The sequence below is a fragment of the Zonotrichia leucophrys genome, chromosome 3, assembly GCF_028769735.1.
Source record: "Zonotrichia leucophrys gambelii isolate GWCS_2022_RI chromosome 3, RI_Zleu_2.0, whole genome shotgun sequence".
NCBI lineage: Eukaryota > Metazoa > Chordata > Aves > Passeriformes > Passerellidae > Zonotrichia > Zonotrichia leucophrys.
Window position 1 is genome coordinate 31758115 of NC_088172.1, and position 12587 is coordinate 31770701.

General features: G+C 43.6%; 1 protein-coding gene across 2 annotated transcripts in view; it reads left to right on the forward strand.

Annotated features, from left to right (window-relative positions):
• Nucleotides 1–2517: 2517 nt before the first annotated feature.
• Nucleotides 2518–12587, forward strand: part of VSNL1 (visinin like 1) — an 86815-nt gene continuing 76745 nt past the window's right edge. Inside the window, exon 1 of one of the 2 annotated variants that reach the window (XM_064707752.1) lies at nucleotides 2518–2674. The gene's annotated coding sequence lies outside the window, so the exon portion shown is untranslated. Of the gene's footprint in view, nucleotides 2675–3439; nucleotides 3538–12587 lie in introns of those variants that run through there. The other variant, XM_064707753.1, reaches the window with a different exon arrangement.

Here is a 12587-nt window from a genome sequence, read left to right on the forward strand (position 1 = left end):
ATGGGATTTTGAATTGCATTGTGTTTGTGATGTAGTACATGTAAAAATAAGCCATTTTTCTAGAGTAATACTGTAGAGTACCTCTTTTTTAGGACGATCTTGTTTTCAAATGCATTTGAAAATGCAGTCTAAGTAACCTGATTTTATATGGCATTACATAAATGTAGACAGGAAAAGTCATAAATGAAAACACACTACATAGTTTATGCTGCTTAATCTACACCTTTTTTGTAGCTGATGGGAATTCTGCCATTGAATTTGATTTTTAAAAATACTATGATGTTTTAAAAGTCCAATTTAAATGTCTTTTATCCACTTTTTTTTAAAATTCAACCTATTATTTCTGCTTTTTGAGGGTAAGCAAATGTTCAAGTTTTTGCAAAGGATGACCTGGAATGATGAGGAAATGGGCATCTTCTCTATGTCCCAGTCACACAGTAGACAATCAAGTCTAAGGCAGCTTTCTTGCCAGCTGCCTGAAATATTGCTACCTTGGCAGTTGTGGAGGAACACACAAAACTCAGCTGAGACACCAAGTACATCCCTGAGTCTAGAGTCACCCCAGAGCTCTGCACTTCCATTGCTAAGCTGCTGCCACTAGAAAAGTTACAAAGATGAGATGAAGTAATGCAATAACTGCAATATGGACAAAATCAAAATAGGTCACACAGAGCGAATGTTGCACTGTGGTGGTAAAAAACAAACTTATAAAGAACAGAGCAAGAGACAGAAAATATGAGGGAGCAATGTGGTTAAAACTTAGAAGCAGATGTTATGGCATTCTAACTTTCATTATGCTAGAGATGATTATTAATGGTCTGCCAGGCCAAGGAAGCAACGAGGCAGCACAATATGAAAATGACAGAAAATAATTTGAATTAATCTTAACAAATAAAACATGAATTTCAGAGACACCCAGTGAAGTGTATCAAATCCTGTTTCTTTCTGCTAAGCCTGGGATAGAAGTAAATTTTTAGCATTTTCAGGTGGTTTTTACACATCTAGAAAATCAAAACGTGAACTGAAGAAAGGGGTGCACTGGGAAATTTAAAAAAAAAAAGCACAAAATCATAAAATTGCTGACTTACACAAAAAAAATTAATTCTGGGAGCAAAATTGGTGACTTTCGCCAATTACAAAAAGATAACCTATGAACTCAATTGTCTACATTAGCATACTGAAAATACTGTCATTTCCTGTACATTTGTACACATCAGCTTGGGTTATAATTTAATTCTTAGGGCATTTCAACAGTAAATGAAACATTATTTCCATCTATCACTTACTACACAATCTTCATGCTTTTGTCTTTCTGAAATAACAAGCAGATAGTTAAAAACAGGCAAGGTGTAATTCACTGTTTTTAATACATGTCATTATTTTGCCTCCCTTTCACCTTCTTGCTGTATCCATCTGCTTTCTGCAGTGTTGTGCTTAGGACATGCTAAATATGCTTAATTTATGTAAACAGCCAGTGACAGAGCTTGTCATGCATGAAAGTAAACACTGATGTATGTCTCTGCCTTAGAAAGGACCTACAGTTAGTTACACACTGTGCAGTGTCTTGTGAAGGAGCCCTGATGGTTCACTCCTACCACCAAAGCAACTCCTGCAGGGACAGCGACAAAAGCGAGGGCAGGGCAGCCTCAGTTGGGCTTTATGTTGAAGGGCAAGATCGGCTGAATTTCACATTTCAGGGGTTGAATGATGTTTTAAAGCTAAGCTATATCACATCAACTTCCATGATAGTATAAGAAGCTTGTGGACAAGAGGTGTGAGTGTGCCTTGCCATGCAAGGCGACGCCTACACACACGTGTGACAGCGACAGGCGGCTCGGGGCGCGGGACAGCGCTGCCCTCGCCTTGCACACGATGGGAACCAGACGGGGATCGGCCCCTTCTCCCAGGCAACTGCGGGTATGAGGACACAGCGTTGAGCTGTGCTAGGGGATGTTTAGGTTGGACATTAGGAAGAAAATCTTCACAGAAAGGGTGATTAGATAACAGAATGGACTGCCGAGGGTGGCGGTGGAGTCACCATCCCTGGAGGTGTTAAAAGACTGGACGTGCCACTCGGTGCCACGGTCTGGTTGACAAGGTGATGTTTGGTCACAAGCTGGACTCGATGATCTCAGAGGTCTTTCCTGACCTAACCGGTTCTGTGATTCTGCCATCACCCCGCGCCGCCCGCGCTGTCCCCGCACGCCGCGCGGTTCCACGCGTGGAGCGAAGGAGCCGCCGAGCGAGGCGCAGCCCGCCGGGCAAGGCACGACACCGGGCACAGGCAGCCTGCGCTCGGCCGTGAGTGACTCCGAAGCCATGGGGCCGAGCGGGCCGCGGTGCCGGCGCCGACCCCGCCGGGCCGTGCCCCTCAGCCCGCGCCCCCCGCGGCTCCGGCCCCGCTCCCGCCGCCCGGGGCTTCCCCCGCTCCCGCCCGCGCCGCCCGGCGCCGCGCGCATGCTCGGAGCGCGGGGCGGCGCGCGGGGCGGCGGTCCTGCAGTGCGGGGCGGCGGCGGGCGGCGCGCGGGGCGGAGCGGGGGCGCGCACAGGAGCTGCGGCGCGAGCGGCGGCGGGCGCGCACCGAGGCGGCGCCGCGTGTCCCTCCGGCCCCAGCAGCGCGCGGGACCCCGGGCCCTGCGCCCTCCTCCGCACCGCGGACAGACCCCCGCCCGCAGTAAGTGCGGGGAGGGCCCGCAGGGGGAAAGGGGGGGGATCCGGGCTCCGCTGCCGCGAGGTGCAGGCGAGAACCGGCTGCCGGGCTGCCCCGCGCGGGGCTTTTCCTCCCGGGAAGGCGGCGGGATGGAGGCGCGCCGGGGCTGAGGCGGGGGCTGCGCGGCCTCGGCGCTGCTCGGCGGTCGGAGATCGTCCTCACCGGGAAAGTTGGTGTGCGCGGTCGGTGTGCGGGAGTTGTTCCGCTGGCGAGATGGAGGGAAATCGTACCCGCGGCGATTTGCCGTTAACTGTGGAGAGATGGGACCGAATCCCCCACCGATCCGGATATGAGCACCGACAGCATCCAAAGGAACAGCTGAGCTGTCGCGTAACAATTTGCGCTTGGAAACGCTTTGGTGGAAGAGGGAGTCTGGCGCTCGTGTTCGTTTGAAAAGGGATAGCGAAAAGGGCGTGATTTTTTTCCAGTAGGGAAAGGAAAAGAAAATAAAAGGGAAAAAAAGACCGTGTGAAACCAAGCGCCAGAGCAGCCTTCACAAGGTCATCACACCACGAGGGAGGCAAAAGTGCTCCCGATCCATGCGATCGCTGTATCGCTTTTCACAGTACCTGTAAGGGATGTTTTTATTTTATCGTTTAATTTATTTTACAGGAGAGGTGTTTGCAGGTGGTAGCGGGGTAGGTGCGGGGCGGAGGTGCCGCGCTCCTGCTATTTACTAGGGCATCAATCGGAGTGAAGATGGAGGTGGGAGGAGATAACAAAAGCTGGTGTGCGATCCTGGGCATCTCCCACACGAAGGCGTGAGAAGGAGGAGGGAAAGGAGACGGCAGGAGAGAGAATTTCATTTCCAAAGATCAAAACAAAAGGTGGAGCAGGTTGAGGCAGATCGTGAGCAGCCGGGGCGGAAAGCGAGGGAGGCGATTTCCGCGCTGACCCGAGCGGAGCGGAGCGCGGGGGCCGGGATGTGCGCGGCTGCGGAGGGAGGGAGGGAGCGCGGGCGGGGGCTGCCCGACCGGCGCAACTTTGCGCGCCAGCATCGCTTGGAAATAAGCTGCTCGCACCCGGAGAGACGCGCTGCTTGTGTGGGGCGAGGGGAGGAACGCCTGCCGGTACCCCGAGGGCTTCTTCGCCCTCTTCCTTCATCCCCCGGCGGGAAGGAGCGGGTCCTGGCCGCGGGGTGCGGGGGAGAGCGCTGCTCAGCGCTGCGGCGGGAACGCTTCCCTGGCGCCCGTGGTGCCGCGCCGGGACAGGGGTCAGCGCCGTGCGGGGCGCTGCCAGAGGGGACCCCAGCACTGCCGCCCTCCCGCACGGTTCGGTCCCGCCGCTCGCTGCCCGCTGCTGCGCTGCCCGTGCCGCCGGCTCCCCCGGTGCGAGGCTTTTCCCGCCCGCCCGGAGGTGTCCCCACCCCCCGGAGTCCCCCGCTCTCCCCACTGTCCCCACGGGGAAACGCCTCCCTCCTCCCGCCCCATCCAGGCGGGCCCCTTCCTGCATGGAGCCGCCTGCAAGGTTCCCCTCGTCCCAACTTGGCATCCCGTCCCCAAAGCCAAGAGCCTTTCCCCTTTCCTCTGCTGGGGGTTCCCCCGGCACCTCCCCGGCTTGCCCCATTCCGCCTGCCTGCTCCGGCCTCCGGCTGCGGAGGAACCGTCGGGGATTGGGAGGGACAGGCGAAGGGGGGGGGGGGGGGTTGATGTTACGCAACTGCAGACCCTCCGCTTCCCCGGCCCTGGAGGAGCCTGTCCAGGGGCTTTTCGGAGGTGGGACGGGGCTCTGCGGCTTCCTCGGGCGAAGGGCGGCTGGAGGCGGAGCGGGCGGAGCTCCGCTGCCGCGCAGGTACCGCGCTCCCGAATCCCGCACGACCCGGAGCGGTGCAGCAAGGCGGGGAGGGGGCTTACCTGCACCGCCGCGCTTCTCTGCTGACAAGCAAACGTGCAGATAACAGCGTGATGAAAACACCTGCCCTTTACATTGAAATTGAAATTGAAGCGTGATTGCTTGGGCATTGAACCCATAGTCAATTATCAAAAGGCCAAATACATGAATAAATTCCGTGTTCTTGTACAGAAGATGTTATTGTAACAGATGGGTTTAAGCAATACAGATACTTCTCCCAACATTTTTAGTAATGTTTTGTTATTAGTGTGGCTTTGGATAGACATTCTCTTCCTTCACATATTGGAAAGTTCAGATCTCAGAGGTATCACTATCTCTGTATGAAGAATAAAAACATGGACATATTTTATAACCAGAATATGATATGCAACAGATTATTAATACAGAAAAATAAGTGTATGTGGAAGCTCAGTCTCTGTAGAATACACAATCACTGTCCCTTTCAGAATGTGTGCATCCTTGTAGTTGTTTCTGTCACACATTTTCAGAGTCATTAGTTTTCACTACTACCCTATTACTTGACAGAATGCCTTTCCTTTTTAAAGACCATAGTTCATTTAAGAGCATCGGTTTGCTTGAAAGATCTCCTAGTACAGTGTTCATACAGCACAATCCATTTCAGGTTTGTGGACTGCGATCAATTCTAATTAAAACTTTAATTATGTTTTTCTCCATTCCAACAAAGCATGAAGTAGTCTGGCTGATGTTGCTGTCAAGGAAAAGTAAGGAAACATGTTCTTCATCTTGGTTATGTGTTATTCCTGCCTTTTAATTAAGGACTGAATCCTTAATCTTGTTATTTATCCACAAACTTTTGTGACATAGGGCTGTAATATTTAACCAGTTTTCTAGGCTGCCCTGTCTTCTTGACTGATACAAAGGTATACCTGCACAACACTGGTTTTTCAACGTGCTCCTTGTTCTGGAACATGCAGCTATTGCCCGCAGATCAGTTGTGTCATCAAGCGGCATCTACTCCGGAGTATCACAGCGTTATGTAACTCACAACACAGAGCAAATGCCAGAGATGTCTCTGCCGCTCCCTTGTGCGGTTCCCTGTGTGCCTTCCCCTGCTGTAGCGTACAGAACACTCGGAGCTGATGCCACCCCACAGCACCAGCCCAAGGGAAACTGTGCTCTGGCCGGAATGCTGAGGCCAAGTCTGACTGGGATGTGGTGGGGAGGGCAGGCTAGGGCCGAGCAGAGCCGGGGAATGAGGTGGCTGTGCAGGATGGAAGCGGTGCAATGCCGCTGGCTCTGGTGCTGTTTTGGAAAAGGCGCCACGTGTCCCAGGCTGCGACATCCTGCTGACTGCAGCGTGTCTGGGGTCTGGGGGGATCCCGATGTTCCTTCCAGCAGGGTCCTCCTAGAGAGCTGCAGCACCATTGTGCTGCTACAGGCCTCTTGGCTTTTCTTTCTGTCTATACACTCAGTATAGCTGCAGGATCTAAATCTAAGGATACAGGTCCCTTAACAAACACATGAACGTGGTGAACTTTGTTGTGGGTGATTCCGTAATTGTTTACATTTCAAGCTGTTGTCCTGGTTCTGTTTTTCAGTTTTGGAATTGTAATGTTATGTCTGTCTGCGCAATGGATTCCAAAGCTTTTTTTGTATTGTATCTGTGCCTCACGCTCCCATTTTAGGTATTCAGTTCTGTCGACCTTTGCAGATTCCCATAGATTTCCAGAATTTTATGTCACTTGGCCAAAAAGTGCTGGCTCATCCTCTAATTGTGAATCAAACAGCAATGTACACTAATTAAAGATAGAGTTAGAAAATATAAAGTACGGTAGACAGATCTGGTTTTAAAGTCCTAGGAATTGAAACACGCAGCACTTACCCTGAGCAGCTGTGCCCCTTGTCTGTGATGTTAAACATGGTCAGCACCGGTCTTCATCCTTTTGTTTTTAATAGGTATTGTTTTAGCAGTGTGCATTGGGGCTAAATACCCTTTGATTTTGAGTGGTCTGTAAAGAAGCTTGTTTCCAGCTGGGTTTGATTGCCCATGGATGCTTTGCTTTCTTTAATTTTGTCTTACATTAACAGAGAAAAGCACTGTGTGATCTTCCTGCATTATTTCTCATGCCTAATTTTGATTCAGACTGCTCTATAATGAGCCTAGACCATTTAATCTGTCCCCATTTTCTTTTGGGTTACTATTACCTGCATTTGCACACCTTTTGCCATTCTCTACATGCTTGGGCTTTTTCTTCCTTCAGAGTGTAATTTTGTTCCTTCTTTTTGTGCATGTTCATTGCTTTTTTCGATCGCTTTCCACCTGATCAGTTATTTTCTTTTCTGTATATTTCTTTCTTGGGAAAGACCATGGTTTACCCCATAGCTTGTCTCCATGGCATTGCTGAAAGCTCTGTGTGGTACAGTAATACAGCAAGGCTGTGAGCATTTGCTGTGCTGAAGATGTCAGGATCCAGATGGGCTCCCATCACAGGGCGGCGCTTTCTTACCTCAGCTCCAGCTACTTGTCTTTATTCATAGAGAGAGAATCTTACATTTTTACTTTTATGCTATTGGTCTGACTGTAATAGCTATAAAACTTCTCAAAGAAAATTAAACAGATGATAAAAAGGATATTTGTTCATGTAATGCAAAATTTCGGAGTAGTGCTACAAATTTTTATTGCTTTTAAGTTCTAAAGCGCTAAAATATATATGTATTTTTTATTTTTTTAACTATGTCAATGTTACCCACAGGGTCTCTGCTTTCAAGAGCTTTTCCACATTGGGATGTGAATGTGACTGAAAGGACAATAATACACTTGTAAGAAATTAAGGCAGATCGTTAGAAATAGTCTCAAAGATGAAAGTTGAAGAAAGCAAGTAGTTTCAAGGTGACAGTTGAAGGAGAAAAAGATAAAAGCCACTTGATAGAAAAATTCACTGTTGATAAAATATGATGCTGTTTTTCTTTGTGATTATTCCCCTGAAGAAAGTAAGGAACAGAATATGTTTAGTAAAATAACTTGTAAAACCACAGCTAATTGAAATAAATTGTGCTCCTTGGGAGTGAAAGGACAACTGCATATTTTTTTTAACTAAGCATTATGTGTTCTGAAATTATGATATCAAGGACAAAAGAATACAAATTATAGATATTTTTTAAGATTTTAAACCCTATAAAGTCATATATATAATCCCAGACTGTAAAAATTAGTGGAATGTATTATAACTTTCTCAGTTTCACTGTTTTGAAAAATCAAGACTTTGCTACATTCTTGAGTTTGTCAAGAATCTACAAGCTTTGAAATAATGAGAAGTGATAGTTTGAGATTACCAAGTGATTCTTTTAAGATAATTATCATAATAGAATTTCTTAATAGGAAGATAAAGAATTTTAACATCACTTTACCATCTCAAAGCCTTTTGAGGAAGATTATCTACATAATCTGTATTTAAAAAGTCTGAGTTGATGTGCAGGAAAAAAGATGTAGTGCTGATTCCTATCGCTTTTACACCAATATAAATATATGCTACTAAACTTTTTGGTTTAAATGACCTTTTATCACTTTTGGCTTAAAGCAGATTTAATCTGGAATAATTGATGATTTCAGAGAAGCATCATGCAGCACTGTTAAATAACAGGAAAAAAACCATTTTACTTAATTTCTTGTTCACTAACTTAGACTTTCTCAAAGTTCATTTATGAAAAGATCTAAAAATGGAGATCCATAATAAAACTTACAAGTGGTGTTGAAAAATTTGGTTTTGGTCCTCTCAAGGTATTTTCATACAGTAGTTAGGCATAAAAAATAGTAATTTTGTTTTAACTTCTAAAGAGTTGAATCAACCAATATGATATCAACCAGTGGGATTAATTTGGTTGCTCAAACTTTGTACAAGTCAAACTATATACTCAAAAAGAAAACAGATTGTGACAGAAATTTACAGAGTTTTTAGACTAATAAATATAAGGCTCTAAAACTTTTCATGGAAATTACTCTTATTAGTTTTAACTTCTAGCTAAATAGAAAGTTTTATGTTAGAGAAGAAAGCTCTTAGGTTCATAAATGTTTAAATCTACAAGGGAGATTAATGACCATTTTAAGCAAGTCTAGCAGAGGCCATAGCATTTGACTCAGTCATGCCTTTGCTCTCCTTTTACATACAAATTTGGGGGAAGGGAAAAAAATCAGTCTTGATTTAGAGACCATGGAGAATGGAAAATGTATCTCTGTTCTCACTAAGCTTTTTTAGTAATTAATTATCCTTAGTGTTAGAATGTGATAGTTCTAGACTTAATTATGAGTTCTTGAACAGTCAATCCCCAAAGCAGTTAAAAAAAAAAATCTTAAAATAGATCAGCTGTTGAGCCTGGTGTGTGTAGAGTACCTATGACTTGATTTTAATATCTGAAAATAATTTCACAAAGGTAATATGTTACTGAAATAACAAAGGTAATATGTTTTAGTTTTTAAATGAAAGTTTAGGCTTCCACTTTGTAGAAAACATTTTTACTCAAAAGTAGATATTAAGTCGTTCACTGTAAGATGGAATCAAATGCAGTGAGGAGACATGAATATTATCCTTTTTGTGAACTGCATTTGAGAATATATGTGGTTTAATTAGACTTTATTCAGAATGGAGTAGTCTAAAATTAGAAACTGTTGTTTATAAAAGCTCTTACAATACAGCATATTTCTCTGTACTCTTATCTGCTATATTTAGAAATACAAAGTAACTGAAGACTCTTAGAGAATGAAATATGAGATATCAGTTAGTAGTTAGAATTAAAATGCTTTTGTTTTTTAGTAGAAGCTGGTGTATGTAGAGGAAAAAGTTAAAATTTTCTAAAGTTAGTGAAAGTGAACATTTAAGAAAGTTTTTAGCATTGAAAAGAAAATCAGCTTATATAATGGATAAAGCAAAAAAAAATTATTTGTGCAGTTATTGTCAACATCCAGTGCATATCCAGTCGATTTCATTACAGCCAATGTTCTTTCATTACACCAGCATATATACTATTCTTTAAACAGTCATTTTTCTTTTTAAATATACATTTTTTAAACCATACAAATGAGTATTTGTGAATGTTCTTAAAATTCATGTTTTGAATGGCATAAAAGGCTTTCAGTTTGGAAGACTGATAGCCTGAAAAGTAGTTTTAGTTTGATGCATGAAACATCTGATGATACTGATGATTTTTGCTAACCAGACTGGCTTGTACAAAAGGACTGCATCTTCAAATGTCTAAAAAAGTTTGATCTGTTGTTTTTGGGAAGGGGAGGTTGTGGGGGGAAGGATTTTGTTGTTGTTGGGGGATCATTGGGTCTTTTTTTTTTTTTTAATCTTAGATATGTCACATCAACCACATTGTGAGGTTGAACAATGCTCAACATTGAGCTCCAGGTGATTTGGAATCGGGTCCTTGCTATCCATACAGAATGAGAACATTTAGAAGAATAGTATGAAATCAGTATGTTACATGTTAAAAATATATTATGCATTCTTAAATAAAGAGAGCCAGATAATCACAAACTGGTTTTTCCATGTGCATAAATATTCTTGCTGTCTGTCAGTGAAATCCTAACAACACACCACTATTACTGAAATGCCAAAGTGCTTAACAGAAATAGCTTCTAAGACTCCTTTTCCTCCTCAGGTATGGTAAGAAGACCACAAAGTAGCCTTGATCATTCTTCATAAATAGGTTTTGTTTGCAGAAATTGTCCCCACACTGGGTGAGTTCTTAGCTACTTAGTTCAGTGGCTATTGTTTAATCATTTAAATTCCTGTTTGGGAAGGTTGCACTGTTGGAAGGGGCTGTGATGTTTTTACATTTTTCTCACGTGTCTGCCACAAAGAGGTGCTACTGGAACACAGATCAGTAAGTAACATTTGTTTCTACATGGTTTAAGAGGTGGGCATTACTCAGTCAGGCTTCCTACTCTGTTATATTAGAATATAATCATGAAGTGTCAACAGGTACTAACTGCCTCATGTCTTATCCTTAGCTTTTACTGATCCCTTTTTTCCTCCCTCTCTGGCTCTGCTTCCTGTCTTTGACTCTGCTCCAAAGTCTCCTGTTGCCTAAGAGCCTCCCTCTCCCTGGCAATACTGGCTGTGCATCTTTAACTGTGTTGGATGCCTCCTTCATCTTGCATTTTAGCTGTGGTTTTGTGTTTGCTTTTTAAACTGTGAGCTTTATAAAACAAGGATCTGACCTTTGCATATGTTCTAGAAAGTGCAGCTGTATGTACAGTGCTATAAGGGTAAATTTATTAAAATTCTAACAACGTATAAGACATGTACTCTGCCTACAGCCTGTGCAGAAAGATAGGGTGCAAGTACAGGGGTGGAATGGAGTGACTTGCAGCCAATCCATGCCTGGTAGCAGGGACTGGGTTTGCCTCCTGCAGAGCTAATTAGGATGCATTCATACATGTTCTGCTTCCCCCCATGGGGCTGTTCACAGTGGCAAAGCCAGAGAGTGGAGAGCTGGCTGCAGCACACACTGTTCTCCAGCTCTTGGGCTGTGGTGTAGATACACCCTAGAATATGTCCTAAACAGCTGGGTTTGTATATAGATAGCTCTAGATATGTACAAGGTATCTGGTACTTTCAAAGAGAAGTCTGTAAGAAGTCACAGGACAATGTAAACAGATGCTGAGTACAGCTGTGTTCTGTCTGTGTGTCTGTCTGTCTGCTTTTTCTGTTGAATCACTCTCTTCAGTGCCTTAACTCTTCATCACAGTGCAAGACCCAAGATGTTCTTGTAAATCTGCAGAGTAGAAACACAGCCTATATACCTCTTTTCTTTTATATTTTTTTTCCTGGGATGGGGAATGTTGGGGGAAAAATATTCAATAGAGACTGAAAATGTTACAGTAATTTATGATGACATTCTCTGTGGTTTTTATTCCTGAACAGTGCTATAAATAGTTCTATTGTATGTACCTATCATCTAACGCCATTGTTGTCAATTTGCTTAACAAAACTTATCCCTGCAAGTCCTTCAGCTACAAAGCAGTTTGCTTTCTTTAGATGAGAATGAGCTAAAGAACAGTTGGCTAGTTGCTTCTGTTGTTTGTGAGATATATTTTAGATTATTATGTTCTTCAAATATTTGTAACCAACTGTAGATTTTTTCATAATGTTCAACTATAAATAAATGAAAACAGTGTAACAAAGATCTGAATTGTTGCTTAAGAAATCCATGGTGTATATAAAATACATGACCAATTTTTATTTCAGTATCAAATGCTCCTAGCATTACTTTGTATTGCTTTTTTAATGTTGGTGAATTAAAGCTAGTCAATTTAAAATAAAACACTGCAACTTCTTGTGCTTCAAATACATGAAAAATAACTGTCTGACTTGAGTTTTAGTGGGTGTCTTGCATTGCACAGTCAGCTGAGGAGGAGACAGATATTTTTTAAATTGCACTTTCTTTCCATATAAATTGCAAGGTCTTGCAGTATATGACTCATTTCAGCTGCTAGCTTCTCCCTGTTGCCAACAGGAGTATATTAGTGAAGACCAATAACAATATATCAATGTCAGCTCATCTCCAGATAAAAGAAAGTTCATGAAATGTTCAAGGTTGTTCTGTTGTTGTATGTAGCAGAGATAGCTGGAGATTGTAGTTCTTGTATTGCCCAGTAAACCCATCCATTTACTGTTGACAGTATTGATGTATTCAGAAGGTCTTCAACATCTGAAGCTGTGTGAGACAACTAAGTCATTCCCTTATTTTTCCAACTCTGCATTTTGTCACTCTAACTTAGGAGATTCTCAAGTCTATGAAGAGTACACGGCAGCTTGCAGCCATTTCAGTCTTGTACTTCTGTTTTCTTTGAAAATACCTTCAAGACATTTGCAGAAATTGGCATTTTTGGTTTGTTCTGAACGGGCAAAGTTAGTGGCATCACTCTGGGCACTTGACTAATGAGGTACTCTGCCATAAACATTGAGTCTGGGTGAAAGAAACAAACAAACTAAAAAGGTAGCAAATTCATACAAGTTATAAAAGCAAAGTCACCCTCTGACAACTATGCTATGCTACTTTG